This window comes from Dicentrarchus labrax, unplaced genomic scaffold (assembly GCF_905237075.1).
Source record: "Dicentrarchus labrax unplaced genomic scaffold, dlabrax2021, whole genome shotgun sequence".
Classification (NCBI taxonomy): Eukaryota; Metazoa; Chordata; class Actinopteri; family Moronidae; genus Dicentrarchus; species Dicentrarchus labrax.
This window is the reverse complement of record NW_026136724.1, coordinates 7,722,541-7,740,850: the sequence shown is the minus strand read 5'-3', so window position 1 is coordinate 7,740,850 and position 18,310 is coordinate 7,722,541. Positions and strand designations below refer to the sequence as shown.

Below are 18,310 nucleotides of genomic sequence, written 5' to 3'. Positions count from 1 at the left end.
AGAAGGATTTGAGAGTTAAGTGGTGTATTCCTGTATCTCTCTCTCACACACACACACACACACACACACACACACACACACACACACACACACACACACACACACACACACACACACACACACACACACACACACACACACACACACACAGCACCCAAAGGCTATTTGAACCATGAGAGCTGTAGGGGATTTTGCTCTTGCCTAAACTCACTCTATCGCTGTCAAAGAAATTCTCCTCTAGATACAAACACACACACACTGTTGCACACTACACTAAGCATGCAATGACGTACAAATATTAAGCGTGTAAATGTAAAATTTTTCCCAGAAAACGTAAACCATAATCAGGTGCTTTTCCTTCACCTTGAAATAACGTTCAGAATACAGTGCTCACACACTGGGCTATACACCATGTAAAAACACACATATACTGTACACACTCACGTGCAAAATGGCCCACTTCACATTACAAAAACAAGTTACTGAGAAAACACAAAAACACGCATCATCTCCTCCTCAGACACAAGGCCCCAAAACAAAAAAAACCTCACAATCTTCAGTGATTGTGTTTACAACTAGGACAGAGGAGCGGGCGGTTTGAATGGCAAAGGCGACAGGGGCCAATTTTAACAACGTACACAATGCACTACATTAGAGCCACGCTTTCCCGTCTTGCCGCAACAGAACATTCACTTATCTATATGATAATAGGAGGGCGCAGAGCTCAACGTGACAACAAGGGAGAGACGCAACACAATGCCGAGCGGCGCCTGCAGACAGAGTGATCTGAGATGTAATCTGCTCCAAAGAGAACAAGAGGGAGAGGAACGAGAAAGGAAGAGGAAGATACACGTCTTTATGTGCGACACAATTTGGAGTTGGATGGACTGACAATGAAGCTGTCAACAACAAAGCGCAGACAACAGCCTATTGTTAGGGAAGATATCTGTGGAGGAGATATTGATGCTGAAAAGGGGATGAAATACAGGAAACAGTGTGATACAGGAAGTACTCTCACTCTTTATGATCGCAGCTGGTGAGTGAAAGTGAAGTATGATTGTAGACTTGTCGCAGTTTGGATGAATCACAGTGTTTAATGTATGTCTGAACAAACAGGACCCGTTCTATGTGGAGTAGCAAAACGGTATAAAAGTGGATGTTTGCACCTGCTGTCTGTGGGTTTGTATGTGTCTGTGTGCAACCTTGAATGTGTGGGTACGATAAGCCTGTGTACTGAACTTTAATGGAATAGTTCATCATTGTGGGAAATATGCTTATTTGCTTTCTTTCTGAGAGTGACATGGAAAGATCAATATCAATCTCATGTCTGTGCATGATGTACAGAGCGGGGGTCAGGACGTGTTTAGCTTTAGCATAAACACTGAGGGCGGAAACAGTCATAGAGAGAGGGGGGGGATGACACGCAGCAAAGGGCAGCAGGCTGGAATTGAACCTGGCCGCTGCGATAAAGACTTTGCCTTTGTACATGGGGCCTGCGCATTACCAGGTGAGCTACCTGGGCGCCCAGCAAACAAATCTGGCATGCTAGTTTGTGAGGCGATCCAGCCGCTGCATCAGTTGGTTCCACAACGACAACCTCCAAGGAATTAAAAAAGTTTGTTCCTGACAGACGTTGGCAGGAACAAACTTTTTTTTTATTCAGGCCATTACCAGGCTGAAATAATGCAGTCTGATCCCAACATTAAGCAAAAAAAGATATGTTAGGCTAAAAAGAAACCTTACAGGCGTTGGTAGTTGTGAAAATGGGCTAGCTGTCTCCCGTGCTAAGCTAGGCTAAACACGTCCTGACATCCTAACTCCAGCTCCCAACTAACAGATTAGTGTTGATATGCTCATCTCAGCATATCTCCCAAATTATTGACCTTTTCCTTTAAAGCTGACTTGCCCACCACAGGACAATTAGACAAAATAATCAGAGAAAGAGTGTAAGAGAAAGAGCGAGAGAAATAGAGGAGAAATCACAAAGGAATTACACTTTCTCTTGGCTCATATGATCCATTATTAATCCAATTTTGCATGGACCCTTACATTTTTTTTAGGGGGAGAAAAATCACATTGAGCAAATTAATGAGGTAAACGTAATGATCTGAGATGATCAAAGGATATCAGTGTTGGGCAAAGTATAGCCACCAATTAGTAAAACAAGCGCAGGAAAGGGACTAAAATATGCACCACCGCGCCTGATGAAAAGACAGGGTCAGAGAGAATGGACTAATTTTACAAATGAAACGACGTGCACCAAGACAGGCCCACGTATGTGTGTGTGTGTTCCAGGAAAGGGGGTGTGTGTGTGTGTGTGTGTTTGTGTGTGTGTGTATGCGGGTCATGTTTAGATTCCCCCTGGGTCTATAAGCAGAGAGAGTCAGGGAGGTCCCATAAGAGCAGCAGGAGAGAAGCTGGCTTTACTTTGATAACAATAATAAGGTATTTCTCTCTCTCCCACCCTCTCTCTCTCTCTCCGACTCCTTTTTTTATCCCGCTTTGGCACAATGAGCACTGCCGTTCTCGTTTGATCCATGAAAGAAGCTTGTTATGCTTTTTTGAAGAGTTTGATGCACAAAGGAAAAGGAGAAGAAAAAAAAGTTTGGAAATAGGCTGCCCCTGTCCGACTTGGACTTTGGTTCATTAGGAAGGCCTCAAGGGGTATTCTTCTTTTTGTCGGTTCTTGTTTCTTTATTTTTTATTTTTTGGGATCTTTTTTTGTTTGTTTTAAGGGGTGGGAGCTGCTTGACCCACTGACTGCATACAAAGGTTCCACGGTGTGTGTATGTATACAAAAATGGTCTGTAATTTTAAATGATTCAACTGACCCTTAATATCCTGAAGCTCATGTAGTCTCGCAGACACAAAAATTGAATATAATGAGATCTCTGCAATCATGAGGCAGCATTTCACTTGGCTTTGCTCCAGTGTGACACCGAAATCTGTGATACAACAGATTCTGTGAAGCTGGAGGATCAGCTATAGGAATAGAGGTTGACTAAATATTTACAGGTGAGGTATAAAGGATCTAACCAGACCCACAGAGTACTGGCCACAGGTCTCTGCTCTCACAGCTATCAAAGTTTGTAATCCAGCTTTAAAAATACAGTGTGTAAGCATGACAGAAACATTTGCTTGGAAACAAAGGTAAAACTCAAAATCAGGTCACAGAATTTGGTGTATGCCTTTCTTATACACAATGCAACAGGCGGCATCAGTGGTTTGCTTGTTGCTTCAGGTACCAGTGAGACATCCTGGAAGTCTGCAGAGCAATCTATGATACGCTGAGACAGAATTGTACAACTCTGAAAAGCGGTTATCTTTTGTTGTGATGACCACAAGGTAAATAGTAGAAATTGAACAGCATTCAAGTAACAAGTAACAAAGTAAGTAATCTGTGTTATTTGCTTGCACGTATTTGATTGGACACCACATGTCCTCACCTTATGAAAAGGTCAATTATTTGCTATCTGGCATGAGTGATGAAGTTTCACGCTCAACCCCACAGCCTTTCACGCTGCAGACAGGAAAGGTCTATAAAAAGATTGCTATATTAAGTAAACAATTCATTCATTCAACAATGGTTTTATTTATAGCACAGTCACCATTTAGTTGTGTTCCCAAGGCCGGCTAAATGCAAACCATGTTTACGCGAGATGTGTGAAAAGTGATGTATTACAGATGTATATCCTACACTGTGTAGAACCTTAATATGGCTACACCAAACTTTAATAACTTGATGCTGAAACTTCACTGAACATCCAAGGACATGATGAGACCCATCGTCGCGCCACACTATCTGTTTACAGCCCCAGAACTCAGGAATGTGCAACTATGTTAGAGTGACGCTAAAACAGGGATAAAGGGATACTGCCTCTTTGAATCTTCACTCTTTCAAGCCTTCGCATACGGGAGTGTGTGAGGGTTCCATTGATGACTGAATAAACTTTACAGAAAGACAAAATCATACTTTGTATGCTTTAACAAATAGCCACCACACACGCCTGTGGTGTCCACACAGCGTTTCTGCTGCTGCCAGCCCTAATTTCTACATTGCATTCTCTTTTGATAAATACTATAATAAAAGCCTTGCTACCAAATGAATTGATCCTGTCCACAGAAATGCTAGAAAGCTTTTTATCGGAAAAAGATACAGGAGGAATATTTTTTTTTTTTTCATGTCTGTGACATATTCTACAGATACATACATTGAAACTGTAGTGAAAGGTGGATATGTTGCTGGTAATGTTGATATGACTATGAACAGACCCTTTTTACTGTCTTATTTGTGCAGGAAACTGCACAAAGCTCACAGAAAAAAATAGGCAAGGCCTGGACTCTACAGTGAAGCATTGCTGCTGCCACACCTGAGAAGTGCAGCTCACAGGCAGCGTGACTGTCCTAACCTGTTAACATGGGCGCCAAAATAAAATAGCAAGACGTTCCGCGACACAGACGTAGGTGGTGTCTCCAGGCCCTAATGCTTAGTGTGCTGTTAAACTCAGGCACTATCTAGCAAAGACCAAAGCTCAGACTAAGCTCAGGGATTTCAGTGCTATGTCACACATTACATCTTCTGCCCTCCTCTCCTTTTCTCCTTCAACTATTCCTCCCAACCAGCGTCTTCTCATCCTGCAACATATACGGTAGTTCATCTGTCCCAGTTTCATTCTCTATTTTTAAGGAAATTTGCCGTCTTTTAAAGTCAAATATTGTAACAGCTCACTTACTAAAAGCCCCCGCAGGGAATAAAGGCACACGGCACATCTCTCAATTTAATAACAATGGATCACTTCGAGCTTACAAAACAGAGAAGACACAAGAGGAGGTGGGGGAGAGGAGAAGAGGGGGGGAAGTTAACAGTTCCTTCTGATTAATTTTAATCCTGACCTCGAAAAAAAAACACAACGGAGAGAAGGGGGGCTGGTATTTTGGTTTCATTCTAATTTTGTATTCTTGCTTTGTGTATTCTCCTAAGCCTCTGCATGACTATGTGTTGGAGGGAGACAATGTTAGGACAAGCCACTTAAGCCCATTAGTCTAATAATTCATACGTCTTGGCAGCGCACTCCTCATCCTCGTCCAAAGTCTGCGGAGATACACAGAGAAAGAGAGAATGATAGATAGATCATTAGATGGATAGAGAGAGAGAAATAACTAAATAGGGATACAGACTACAAAGGAGAGAGAAAGACAAGGAGACTCAATGTACAAAGTGTGCACTTAAGTAGGCACTTAAGCTTTTATGAAGTACAGTGATGAGGTGAATCCAGGTAAAACTGAATTTATACCAATCACTTGACAAATGTGCGGTGGATTGAATAAAAGGGGCTGCAACTCAATATCGAGATTATCAAGATAATACCAAGAAAATCATCCCTGATATCTTAAAAGTCAACACACTGCAAGATTGGATAGTGTCTCTATTTACAATACAGAGAGTTTCCATCAACTGATTGTTATTGAATGTCAAAAAAAAAAAAAGTAACTTTAAAGTGGTAAAAATCTTTGAAGAAGTTAAAAGGAAGTCTGTGGCGTTTCTGATCACTCAAAGTGCTGTGGAGCAATCTTTTGATGAATGGGACCCTTTTGTTTATTTGTTCCTGCCGCCAAGTTCATTCTATTTCCCTCACAGTAAGTGGCCGTAATCAAATATGCAGTAGTAGGAACACTGCGCCAGGAAAGGCAGAAGACTGCCAGCTAGCAAACATGCATGTAAAAAATGAATGTTTGCAAATATTTTATGTTAAAGGAAATGCACTCAACATGTTTGTTAGGCGTCATGGATGCACACGATGTGTTGAAATGGTAATCAGTAAATGGAAACAATTTACCACAAGCAAACAAACTTGGCGCAGCCACCAGGCGCGCTGATATTGGAAAGTAAGCTCAGATTTCTTGGACCGAGATCTGGGAGGGGGTGTGAGAAAGCCAGGAGGAAGCTTCGGAACAGGTATAAACACCTTTGCCTTTAAGTAGGGATGCACCGATCCACATTTTTTCACTTCCGATGCGATCCCGATACCTGAATTTGGATATCGGCCGATACCGATACTATTCCGAAACCAGAGCTCTGTTTGCTTTAATATTAATATTATCATTATTGTTGATTTTATATGAGGATGAAATAAACTCCTCTCAACAGGCAAGTATGATATGTACGTATATATGCATGTATGTCCCAAAAGGCAACTTGTTAACAGGAAAAATCCCATCCTGAAAACAAATATGCAACTGTAAGGGTTTCAAATTTATTTTCATGTCAATATTTATTAAATTCCCAAAATGTCAAATAATTGAAATATAAGAAAAGTGCAATAAGTTTAAAACAACACACACACACACTAATCCATTTAGCTTTCACGTTGTCTGCCTGGAGTTTACCTTGTTTTTGGAATGACTCCAGAAGTGATTCCTGACAGCTCTTTTTGTCTTTCTGTCCCTGCTCTTCTTCTTCTTCATATGGAGTTCCGGCAGTTTAGACGCTTCTAGGCGTATTACTGCCCTCCTCAGGAAGTCACTCTAAGGATAATGTTACTGCTTCAAATGTTCTCATTTTGACCCAATAGTCCTCGTGCTCTTTGGTGTGCTGCTTTTATAAATGTTTGATTGTGTTCATAGTGTTGTACGACGCGAGGGAGCTTCCGCCTCTGTGAATCACGGCTTTGCTAGCTGGCTGCAAACTGCGGAATGGATTTCCTGAGCGGGGGTGTGTCTCATAACTCTGTGTCTCGTTGAGCCGCGCCTCCGTTCAGGAAATCCATTCCACAGTTTGCAGCCAGCTAGCAGACTGGCCGGCAGGAATCACTTGTGGAGTCATTTCAGCAGACAACGTTACAGCGCAGACATGGCTCATGGATATCGGATATCTCCGCAGGTTGGATCTGGAAAATCCGATACGTGAATTGCGCTGGTATCGGTCCCGATACCGATACTGGATCGGATCGGCCCCATCCCTACCTCTAAGTGTGGCCAGACGTACTTGGTGCCTTAGGAATGATTGACCTGCAACCCTCTAGGAATGGCTGGATGATATGGACATCACAATATTCATAATAGTTTTCTGTAACTGATATCACAGTGTGGGAAATATCACAGAATCCACATCCCACAAAAAATTTAAAAGCTTTCAAGGTGCGGATGTTATTGTTATTGTTTTGATTTTGGCAAAATAACATCACACTGATGTGATCAAATCATTTTTCACAACAGAATTTTGTAAAACACAATAACACAAATATAACACAATATGATGGTATCATCATAAAGTTTAAGTTAAAGTTAAAAGTCAAATTAAGATTGAATTATCTCCCAGCCCCCCTTTCAGAGAGACATGGACAGGCCTTCATAAATTAGGCACTTAGCGTACAGTTCATATCAGTGAGGTCATGTTGGACTAAATATTATTTTACAAGTGACCAAAACATCCAATGCCACTTCTAAATTGTTAAGCAGGCGGATTTTGTAAGCCTATAACATCATTCAACAAAAGCATTTTTGATTGCTGTTCATTGCACAATTTCTTTCACCAAAACAAACTCCTTTTCAAGTGTACTAACGTCTCTACAACACTGACAAACTGTTCCAATTTCCACTCAGCTGTGATATTTCATTACGCCATAAGTCACACAAACATACTCTGATGGAGAGAGAAGAAGAGAGGGATATGCTCCAGCAAGCCGCCACATGTTGGGGGATTTGTTTACTGCTTCCTGTCTTGTACGAGATCAACACCCTGTTAAAGCACTGACACTCATACAGCTCTTTCACCTGAGCCCTCCCCTAGCATATGTGTGTGTAGGTGTTTGGGAGTGAGAGAGGGGGGAGAGAGAGAGTACCTCGTCAGTCGCATTGGGAAAATACCATTCAGAGAATGACAGATGTCTATCTCTGTCTAACTCTTACATGCATCTAACAATGTGTCTCGCTCTGTGGGCCTCGGGACTTGTGCACACTCACACAAAGACGCTCAAGCACAAAGTGTTTGTATTTCTGTGTACAGTACATGTTTGGGTTTTCATCTGTCTAAAATGGAGCGGAAACCAATCCCTGATGCTACGATAACAACATCCACCGCTGCCAAGCATCAGCAACTGATACTGTATGACTGTAAATAGCAGACACACTTCACATTCAGTGCAGATACAGTATTACTCAGCAATAGGCTCTTCAAATAAATTGAGCAGGGTGGCTGTAGGGAAGTGAATATATAATAGCACAGAAAAGGAAAGGTCTAATAATAAAATCCATAGCTCTGAGTACAATATGTCAGAAGTAGATTTGTCGTACTGTATAAGTTAAAGTTTGATCTCTCTAATGGAGAAAAAAACGATTTTGCTTCAATAATCTTTTGTAGGTCAGTTCAGCCATAACTAATGGTCTAGGACAACGCTGCTCAATAAAATAAATGGTTCAGTCATTTTTTTTAGCAGTGAAAAAGTAGATTACAGTCATACAGTAGCAGAGTTTCTGCACCAACAGGATACAGTTTTACAATGAAGTCTCTTCACACTTTAACAGCTTCGACTTTTACAGCAGCAGGCTTCTACGTTTCCTCAAATCATCGATGAAGAAAGGAGAGCAAGGTTTGTCTCTAAACTCTTAACGAGCGAGGCACAATGCTTCCAGCCGCCAAAGTCACACTTAAACACACAGTGCTCGAGCCATAAAGGCAGGTATTAGCAGGCAGGACGCCAAAACATGTAAACATACAAGGCTGTCAACTGGATGGCTATTACTGGGCAACATAAGGACAAAAAATTACATTTTTCCTAAAATGTGCATCCTGCATATAAGGTTGATATGAAGATATAAACATCTTTGCTGCAATGGAAAAGAATGGCTGTTAGTTAGTTTTACTTTTATTAACAGGATTTCTACAGGTTTCAACAGATTCAATTTGAGACCTTTTAAGACCACTATGAATGCAATTTAAGACCTATTTTACATCCATGCTGGCAAAAAAAATATGAAGGGTATTTAGAAAAATTGGCTTTGGGTCCATGTTTCATTTTGTAGTTGTTAGTGCCTGATTAATACAAAATTTCCTAACATGCTAACATGGTCACAATGCCAATGCTTACATGCTGTTGATAAGCAGGGGCACTGTTTACCACATTCACCATCTTAAAAATATTTACTAATTAGCAGTTAACACAAAGTACAGGAAAGGCTGATGGGAATATTATATAGTTCTACAGGCAATTTGTGTCATAAACCAAGGTATTGGACAAATTCATATTTTGACCTAATTGTGAGGCTATGTGAAAGGTCAGGAGATTAACTTTGAAATTAAAATTCAATCTCTGCATGCAATGAATAAATCCATCTAGTAGATAGTTAACTGAATACATGAACATTTTGACTTGCTGGTGGTGCTAAAGGAAAAGGACCATCAAAGTCATTGGGATTTATCCTCTGGCCACTATCGATATACAGTGTGTAGCAAATTTCATGGCAATTCATCCAGTAGTTGTCAACATATTTCACTCTGAACCATAAATGTCAACCCTAATGGCGGCATCACAAGAAAAGTCAGGGCATCACTTAAGTCAGTATGATCCATTCTCTGGGGACAATGAATGTCTGTACACGTTTGCATGGAAATTCATCCAGCAGTTGTTGGAATATTTCAGTCGAGACTAGAGTGATAGCATGGCTAAAAAAGACAACCACTTCATAGGGCGTCAGCCACTTTGATTGTTCAATTGAATATCATGGACGGACATCATGGTTAATCAACAGGCACATCTGGTACAGTACAATTCCAAAAACTGGCCTCCAACACCCCTGCCAAAGAAGTGAAACAAATGCTTAGGGCCAGGCCTGATTACTGTAACCATGTAAAGTATTGATTAAGACTTCATAAAGAGACAACTTTCAATAGTTCAAATCTAGGATACAAACAACACTACTTGGGTGTCATGGTTTAATCTGTCCTGAAAAAAGACTATATTTCATACTGTATGTGTCCTATTTTGTAACAGCTTAACAAAGCAACAACTGTAGTGATGCTACAACAAAAGCCAGATTCAAGGACTGCCAAAGAATTTTGTACTGGATACAACATTTAGACGAACATGAAAAAAACAAAACAATAAAATTAATTGATTTTCACAGCATGAAGCTTGAAACCAGTGACTTACTGGAAGATGGCGAGAAATCAATCTAAAAATCAGTATTGTAAAGTGTTAATCCTACAGAAAGTTGTTCAAATAATCTTCATTTAAAAAACACATATGTCTCCAAAGACAGTAAACATGATGAAGTAAGCAACATAAAACAGAAAGTTTAAAGCTACTTAATAGTCCTTTAAAAAGTGTCTTATAAACCAAAGACAGTTAAATCCACATGGGAATACTGTGGCAACACCAATCCATATGACAGACAAACTCTAAAGTTCCTACATGAATATTAAAGCATGTCTCACAGAGAACTACCTCTCCACTACCTCTCTCTCTCTCTCTCTCAGCTCTTCTACTCATCCACCAGCTCTCTCCTGCTTTCCGGGAGGCAGGGTGGTGATTGGTGGAAAATAGATTCCCTAAATCCAATCTCTAATCTCCAGCAGGCTTTAAAACATATGACTAGCGGAGGACCAGCGGCGGCTCTCTCTCTCGCTGTTCTGAGCGTTATTTTCTCTTTCCTGCAGCAGCGGTGACAGAGGGAGCGGAGAGGAGCTGGTGCACGGGGAAAGCGGAAAAAAAGGCACCAACCACGTCTGCCTTTGCTCTGTGCGCTCTGCGCCTTGGAGAGCCGAGTCACACTGCCAACGCACCCTTGTTGCCATCGCTTCCACAACTTGTGTTTGGTGGGAGGTATTTCTATCTCTGTTACGACTTACCGGATGCTGCGTTGCTGAGGACACTGTCTTTCCTGTGACTCTGTCTCTATCCGTCTCTCCCAGGGAAAAGGCAGAAAGGTGATGGAGGTCGGGGAGTCTGCTGCTGCTGCTGCTGGTGATGGTGGTTTGGGTGCTCACATTGATTTGTGTCACTTCTCTGCCTCTCTCTCGCCACTCCACCTCTTTCCCGCTCTCGCTCTTCACTTCACTTCACATTAAACACACATGCACGCACGCACCACGCACGCACGCACACACACAACAAACACACACACACACACACACACACACACACACACACACACACACACACACCAAGGTTTGGGCAAATTACACAAAGCTGAGGCACCACGGGGAGGAGACGTCAGTTTGTTTCCTCTCCAGAACAGGCACTGCCACAGAGCCAGAGCAGCCACAAACAGCACAGCAGGCCAGCCAGCACCTCCAAACTCCAAACTCCTAACAATAGACAACTTCTACCACACAGTGTATCAAAAGGCTACACCAACACATGTTCTTTATAATGCATCATAGTGGTGACAATTCATTCAGCATCCCAGGAATAAACAATTACAGTCTGGAGTGGTCCCAGAAGCTCTCTGGGTATCAGAATACATTTGGGCAGCCATATTGGAAAGATCTAATTTAGCAACAGGACTGAAAGCAGTGGGCGGATGAACCTTGAAGCATGCTGCAGATGTAGACCGCCAGGATGTATAAATAACTTTTAATGTGGCGTTATCAATTATTATTGTTGATAAATGACTTGTACACAGTGAGTTAGCCTAGTTTATTTGCAGTCATACTATGTAAGCTGTGGCCCACCGTCAGATAGCTAGTAAACACAGCTGACTTTTGCGGGGTTTATATAACAGTTACGGCTTTTGGTGCTAAAATTGCGCTTTTTTTTCCCTAACCGCAGGGAGGTCAGTGGATATTTTAACTCAACGCAAGTTTGTGGTGGAGTGTTTTTCACAGGCAAATACGAGAATATTAAAAGGTTAGCTTTATATTTTCGAGCATGACACACTCACCTCTTCGTAGACATGGGCGTGAAAAGTTAACGAGCTCGCGAAGACGTGCTGTCCTGCGCACGTTAGAGTGCCCGCCTCCTGTGTCTCCATTGGTCTGTACCGAGCTCACTCATTGGCTGACCTCGCTGCACTTCATGTAAACAACCCAGAATTTGCCGGAGTAGATATTTAATATGAATCTACTAGCCTGAGTCTGGTGTTTTGTTTAAATACAAAAATTATCTTTTTTGCATGTGACGGAAAATTATTTAGTTAACTAGAACAGGAATTTAGCCCAATAATCCTTTATTGGCCTAAGGAGGGAATGGGCTGTTTTCATTATTCTTAGCTTAAAACAGGCAGCCAACAGAATGGAACAAGCACACCATGAGTGCCTTTTTTCACCAAATAGTGGCTGTAAACTGAGTAATACATTACAATACTCAGTACAGTATAGGAAGATTTGGTGTTAGACAGAGCTCTCCACCGCCATCATCTAAACAATAATATCATTTGGAAAAAAAATGTTCATCCCTCCAGAGGCATAACACAGTGAAGAAGAAGCTCTACTCATTGTCCTCACATGAAATCTCTTGAAGTCTTTACATGGCACTACCAGCCAGTGGCAAAGATCCACTAGCAAATTTTTTCTTGCATTTTTGTTAAATCAATAGCAAGAGGCTACTAAAAAGAAAGATATGTTTTTAGTCTGTGCCACCTCAGTGTGGGTTCACACAACCGAAACAAACATTTCTGTCAGTCAACTGTTACTATTGATTTCATAAAAACTACATTTCTGAGCACGCAAACTATTTATTTTTTAACTCTAGAAACTTGGAGAGGGAGTACTGAAGCTGTGGCGAATGTCATGGTGGCCAGTATTGAAACTTTGTGTTGTTTTTTTCTTTATTCATCTGCCATTATCTTATATTCAAGAACAGGCAATCAATAGTATATCTAAAAACTGTATCTTTAGGGCATCCCGATTGATCACCTGGTAGAGGTTCAAAGGCTGAGTCCTTGCTTCGGCAGCCATGGGTTCGATTCCGACCTGTGGCCCTTTGCTGGGTATCATTCCCTCTTTCTCTACCCTCTTTCCTGTCTATCTTCAACTATCCTATCTAATAAACGGGAAAAGCCCCCCAGTAGTATTGAAGTGATGCAATATGTATACATAGGTGCTTGTATAATTAATTGATTATTTATGTACACTGGTGTCTCCCTTTTGACACTCACCAGCTACAGATCATTGTTTACCGAGCTTTTTATTTACTACTACATCCCTGTTTCACTCGACCATATGATTCACCCACTCACTGTACCTCTCTCTCCATCCATGTATGCTTACTTGTTTCTAATGAGCGTTCTGCTGCCCACTGTACCTTGTAAATGCCACAGTATGCCTGTGCAGAGGAGAAAAAGGGCTCAGGGGCAATCAGCAAAAGCGTGGGGGCAGAGCGGATGCGCTTCAAAGGCTGTCAAAACTATATTATATGGTTGATCCCTGTCCAATTCACTTTCACAGTTCAATAGTTACTGTGTGTTAAAGCTGGAGAAAACAAAGGCACTCAATGGTATCTCCTCATTCTGAAGTTAGTTCACACAAGAGGCTTTGTATTTGTATTTAAGTGTGTGTGTGTGTGTGTGTGTGTGTGTGTGTGTGTGTGTGTGTGTGTGTGTGTGTGTGTGTGTGTGTGTGTGTGTGTGTGTGTGTGTGTGTGTGTGTGTGTGATGGAGAGGAGGTTGGTAGTCAAACGAGGTAACGCCTAAATAGAGTGACCGCATAGGTCAGGTTTGACACACTTTATTATTCATTCACTGTCTGTCCTCAGCTGCGCTTAGCTCATCAGTACAGACACACACACACACACACACACACACACACACCACACACACACACACACACAACCTCCCCTAGGTGCGGCTTTTACTGCGCATATGTGCCTGGACGATGCACAAATGTCATGAGCAATAACTGGGATGTCACTCCAAATTCACTCTCCTCTCTTCAGCGTTTAGCAGTTAGGTAGCTCAGGGAACAGGCTCTCTGTGTGTGTATCTTCCTCTCTCTCTCTCTTTCTACATGAGTGTATCTCTGTATGTGCCCTAACTTCCAAAAGTCTACCAATCTTTATGATTTTCTCAAAAAATGTCCCGCCTTAAACTTCAGTTTACTTCAATTCAGCCACAAGAATCTGGAGTATCATGACCAGGTCTCAGAAGTGAAGGCCTCCCACTGGTACAAACCGGTTTATATGGGGCTCAGTTGGGTCATTTTGCTCCCAACATTTCACAAGTGAGTGTTTCAGTTTTAGATTGCAATCATCTTTGCACAGATGAAGCTATTTTGTCACTTTTTATGCAGATTGATTTCCTGAAGGTTTGCAAAAGCCATGCTCTTTGGCTCTCTTAGGATTTTAACCTTGTTTTAAACCCTTTTAAGCCCTTTCTGCAAAATCTTAAAATTTCCCAAGTTACCATCAAAGATGGGATTTTTTATTATTTAACAATAATATTTATAAACAAGTCAGAAGAAGAAGATCTAGTAATCTGTTTATTTGCTGATGACAGCCACTGAGAGAGATTTTACATTCTGCAGTTAAAAACTCATGCAGGATATTTTTTAGACTTATTCCAGTACTTTTTACTCAGTATATTATACATATATATGTATACTATAATATACCAACAAATAAAAAAACAAGTGAATAGATAAAGGATTCAATATTTCTCTTCCATAATTGTATGCCTGACTGTAGAGGGCTTTGAAACAGCACTAACTGTGTCAAGTTTGTAACAGTAAAGGGTTATTTTACAGGTCTGTAATTTCCTAATAAACTCTGAATGTATGTAATCTGCCACTAACCACAGGGAAAACAGCTTATGGCAGTTATCTTAGTTAAGAGTTTAGTAAGTGTGTTGAGTTTAGAAAAAATGCATTAAGTATAACTGAACAGCTAAATAAGTTAAATAAGTTAAAAATGAAATTAAAGAAATTCCAAGGACTAGAGGGTAGGTGAACTCATGACGTCATTTCTAAGACTACAGCCCTGTCTCTTTGTCTAATTGTACAACAAAGACCTAGATCTTTTCATGCTTACATGACATACTAATCTGTTTTTTCACAAAGCAGTTTAGTTGTAAGAGTTTCCCTGTTTGGGTTTGTTTGGGAATGTTTCCAAAAACAGTGTTGGTCTTTTTACTTCAAAACTGGGCATCAGAAATGCCCTAATTTGTTTAAAGCTGCTCCAAATCAAGATCATGTGCAGCCCTCTCTCTGTCTCCGTATATTTTCATAGATGTTGCTCTGTGTGTGTGTGTGTGTGTGTGTGTGTGTGTGTGTGTGTGTGTGTGTGTGTGTGTGTGTGTGTGTGTGTGTGTGTGTAGGTGTCCGTGTGTTTGCGTGTGTGTGTGGAAGGAAGGGATGGGAATCAGGAAGCCTTAGCCGTAATACGAGCATAACTTTGTAATGCTCAATCTGAGAAAGATCTTCCTCTCTCTCCTTGGAGCACAAAGCTGTCTCTGACCTCTCAGCCATTTCCATGGATTCCTTTGAAGTTAGTGGAGTTTTTATAATGCCATATAAATTCTACAATCCGTTCAAAATTTCAATCATGGACAATATGTTTGATGTAATTCATTCCTTACAGAAAAATTACATCACACATAACCACTAATCATATTCCCATTATGGAGCAAAAATGTATAATTCAATGTTAAGGGCTGATTCATGATCTTCTCTGGAAAGTATATGGCCTAAAATAGCTTTGCAGCCTGTCTTTGATATTATTAACAAGAACAAAAGGCACAGACACACACACTGAGCATCATATATTACTCTTGAGTTGCTTGTTGTACAGCTACCTTCCCAGGATTTGGCAGCCTGTGCCAGACCCCTGGGGCCTGAAGCTTAAGAGCCTGGCCAAATGACACCATGCTGGGGCAACAAGCCCCCCCCAAAACCCACATTTTCTTTTTAAGACGGGGAACCCATGATCAATCCAATGCGACTAGGTGGCCTTCATGAGCACAAATCAGTCCTCTGTTGGCTAATAGCTGCAGCAACTGAAGTCAGTCAGTTCATTATAAACATCTGTCTCATAAGTCTATTCATTTCTCTTTCCACATAAAAAATGTTGATGTTGACAAGTGTCAGATAAAGTAAAGGAGGCAGATCAATCCACCGGTACATCATTTCACTAATCTCAAAGAAAAATACAACTTGAACTCATTTATCAAGTGGATTTATGGCACTTCGAGTGACTGCAGAGATATTGTAGTCTTTCTTTCAAGGCTAATTTCATTAGAGGTTGTCTATTGATAAAGATATTTATTATAGGCTATGTTTTAATACCAGCTACAGGAAGGCAGGAGGTCAGCAAGAGAGGTAAACAAACATATGCAAAATCACATTCATATTGTAGGTGGTTTAATTGATACTGTCTACAATTTTTGATGATGCAGTTGGTAAACTTGAGAAGTTATATAGAGGAAATCTAAATAACTAAACATTTTCAATTCCTTCTCATATCTCAAGTATGGGCATGTATAAATCAAATTCTGCAGTTCCCACATTTCAGAAAACATTTAGCTAGTATTTAGTCAAGTATATTTTACACAGAGGAGAGATCATTTTGTGAAACGTCAGTAATCTTACCTCCTGTCATGTACGGTATCTCCACAGTTGAGTCTTGCTCACATAGCTCAGGCTTAACCACCCTCTAGTGACAGGAACCTCGCATTACAATTACACCACAGCAGTCTCCAGTTATTAGGAAGCAGCTTTCCCCTCAGCTTACGTCGCTATTTCTACACGTATACGCTCTGCTAGACAAATATATCATGATATATCCATCCGCCGGCCGGTGCTATTCCAAGCCTGAGAAATGACAGAGAAATGCAGGAAGTCGTTGGAACATAAACAAGGCGCAATGGAGGAAGCAAGGGTCAAGGCGGTGCTTCCTGTTCCAAAACCACCTCTGTGTGCCTGCAAGCAGACGCTGGCCAGTAGTGACACTGTATTATTATTATCAAGCTCTTTGCTCTTGCCTTCATCCCAAGAGTATACAATATACGTATAGGTTTAAGTAAAAACTTGCTTTTGTATATTCTTAAATCAAGCTCAATCTTTTTGTCAGACTTTTGTTTTTGAATGAGGAAATAAACTTCTAATTATTTGTGTGTTCTTTCTATTTCCTGTTTTTATGTTTTTCTATCAGTTCCTCAATAAATCAAAAATTAAGTTTGTCTATGACATGTAAAAAAACCATGCTACTCACATGCAATAATCATGCTGCAGCCAGCTTTGATTTCCTGTGTGTGTGTGTGTGTGTGTGTGTGTGTGTGTGTGTGTGTGTGTGTGTGTGTGTGTGTAGGGGGGGGGGGGGGGCTCTGTGTATAATTAGTATTTTTGCAAATGAATACAACCCAAAACCTGTTCAAAGTCATTTGGGGGTTATGAAAACCTCCATTGTCAGATGTCCAGTTTGGATTAGATTCATTTGCCGGCCAGACAAAATGGCAGCATCTGGCCAGCATTATTATAGCATATCATAATGAATTCATAATCTGGTATTATTGAAGCATTTGGTATTATTCTGAAAACTCAATTACAGTAATAGGACTATAATGATTTCAAAGGGTTTACATTCTGGTTGACAGACAGGATGTAACCTATCTTGTTCCCATTCTCACACACTGACAGATTACCTCCAAAACTAAAAAAAGAAAAACACATCAGTTTCCATTTTGATTGTAACATGCTACTCTAAATAACCTGCAGCCCACATGACGCTTCGGACCACAATGCTCGCTGTATTCCACTCAAATGTCTTATCAGCACTTCAGAGAAGCAGTGTATCAAAATTTAAGGGAAGACATATGGTATACATGGGAATTATCTTAACTGACTGAGTGTAGTGTATACAGCAAGAGCATCTGTATCTTAATAGTCTATGAGCAGTGGTGAAGGGAGAATGTGAAAGCTCTGAGGGATTTGGGAGAAAGGATATGATTGCATTTATGTCCCATCAAGCAGCTTGCTGGATCCAGGGGAATGCCTAATATATATCTGTATTTGGTCGCCAGCTTACATCTGTCTGCTTATGGATTTATGACTTCAAAACTATTTGGAAAAAAAAGGCGCCTCTCGACAGAGCCAGTGACTAATAACTAAAGCTGACAGGGATGGCAGGCAAACACACACACACGCGGATAGACGTAACGACAAGACTCGGCGACAAGGAACAAAGGAGTCGAAATCTGACACATTCTCTCTGACAGTAGGATAAAACTCACTCACCCCTCGAGCCACGCTAACACACACTACACACACATGCACACAGTTTACTTCTGCATCTGTCACGCAGAGTTTTCCTCACAAACACGCACATTATGTTTTCACACATAAAAACAGTCCTGTCGACATACTAAACCTTTCAAATCTGCACAT

At 40.9% G+C, this 18,310-nt stretch overlaps 1 protein-coding gene across 2 annotated transcripts in view; it reads right to left on the bottom strand.

Annotated features, from left to right (window-relative positions):
- Positions 1 to 16,704, bottom strand: part of sox5 (SRY-box transcription factor 5) — a 232,718-nt gene extending 216,014 nt beyond the window's left edge. Inside the window, exon 1 of one of the 2 annotated variants that reach the window (XM_051391850.1) lies at positions 16,517 to 16,704. The gene's annotated coding sequence lies outside the window, so the exon portion shown is untranslated. Of the gene's footprint in view, positions 1 to 10,846; positions 10,949 to 16,516 lie in introns of those variants that run through there. The other variant, XM_051391851.1, reaches the window with a different exon arrangement.
- Positions 16,705 to 18,310: the final 1,606 nt, after the last annotated feature.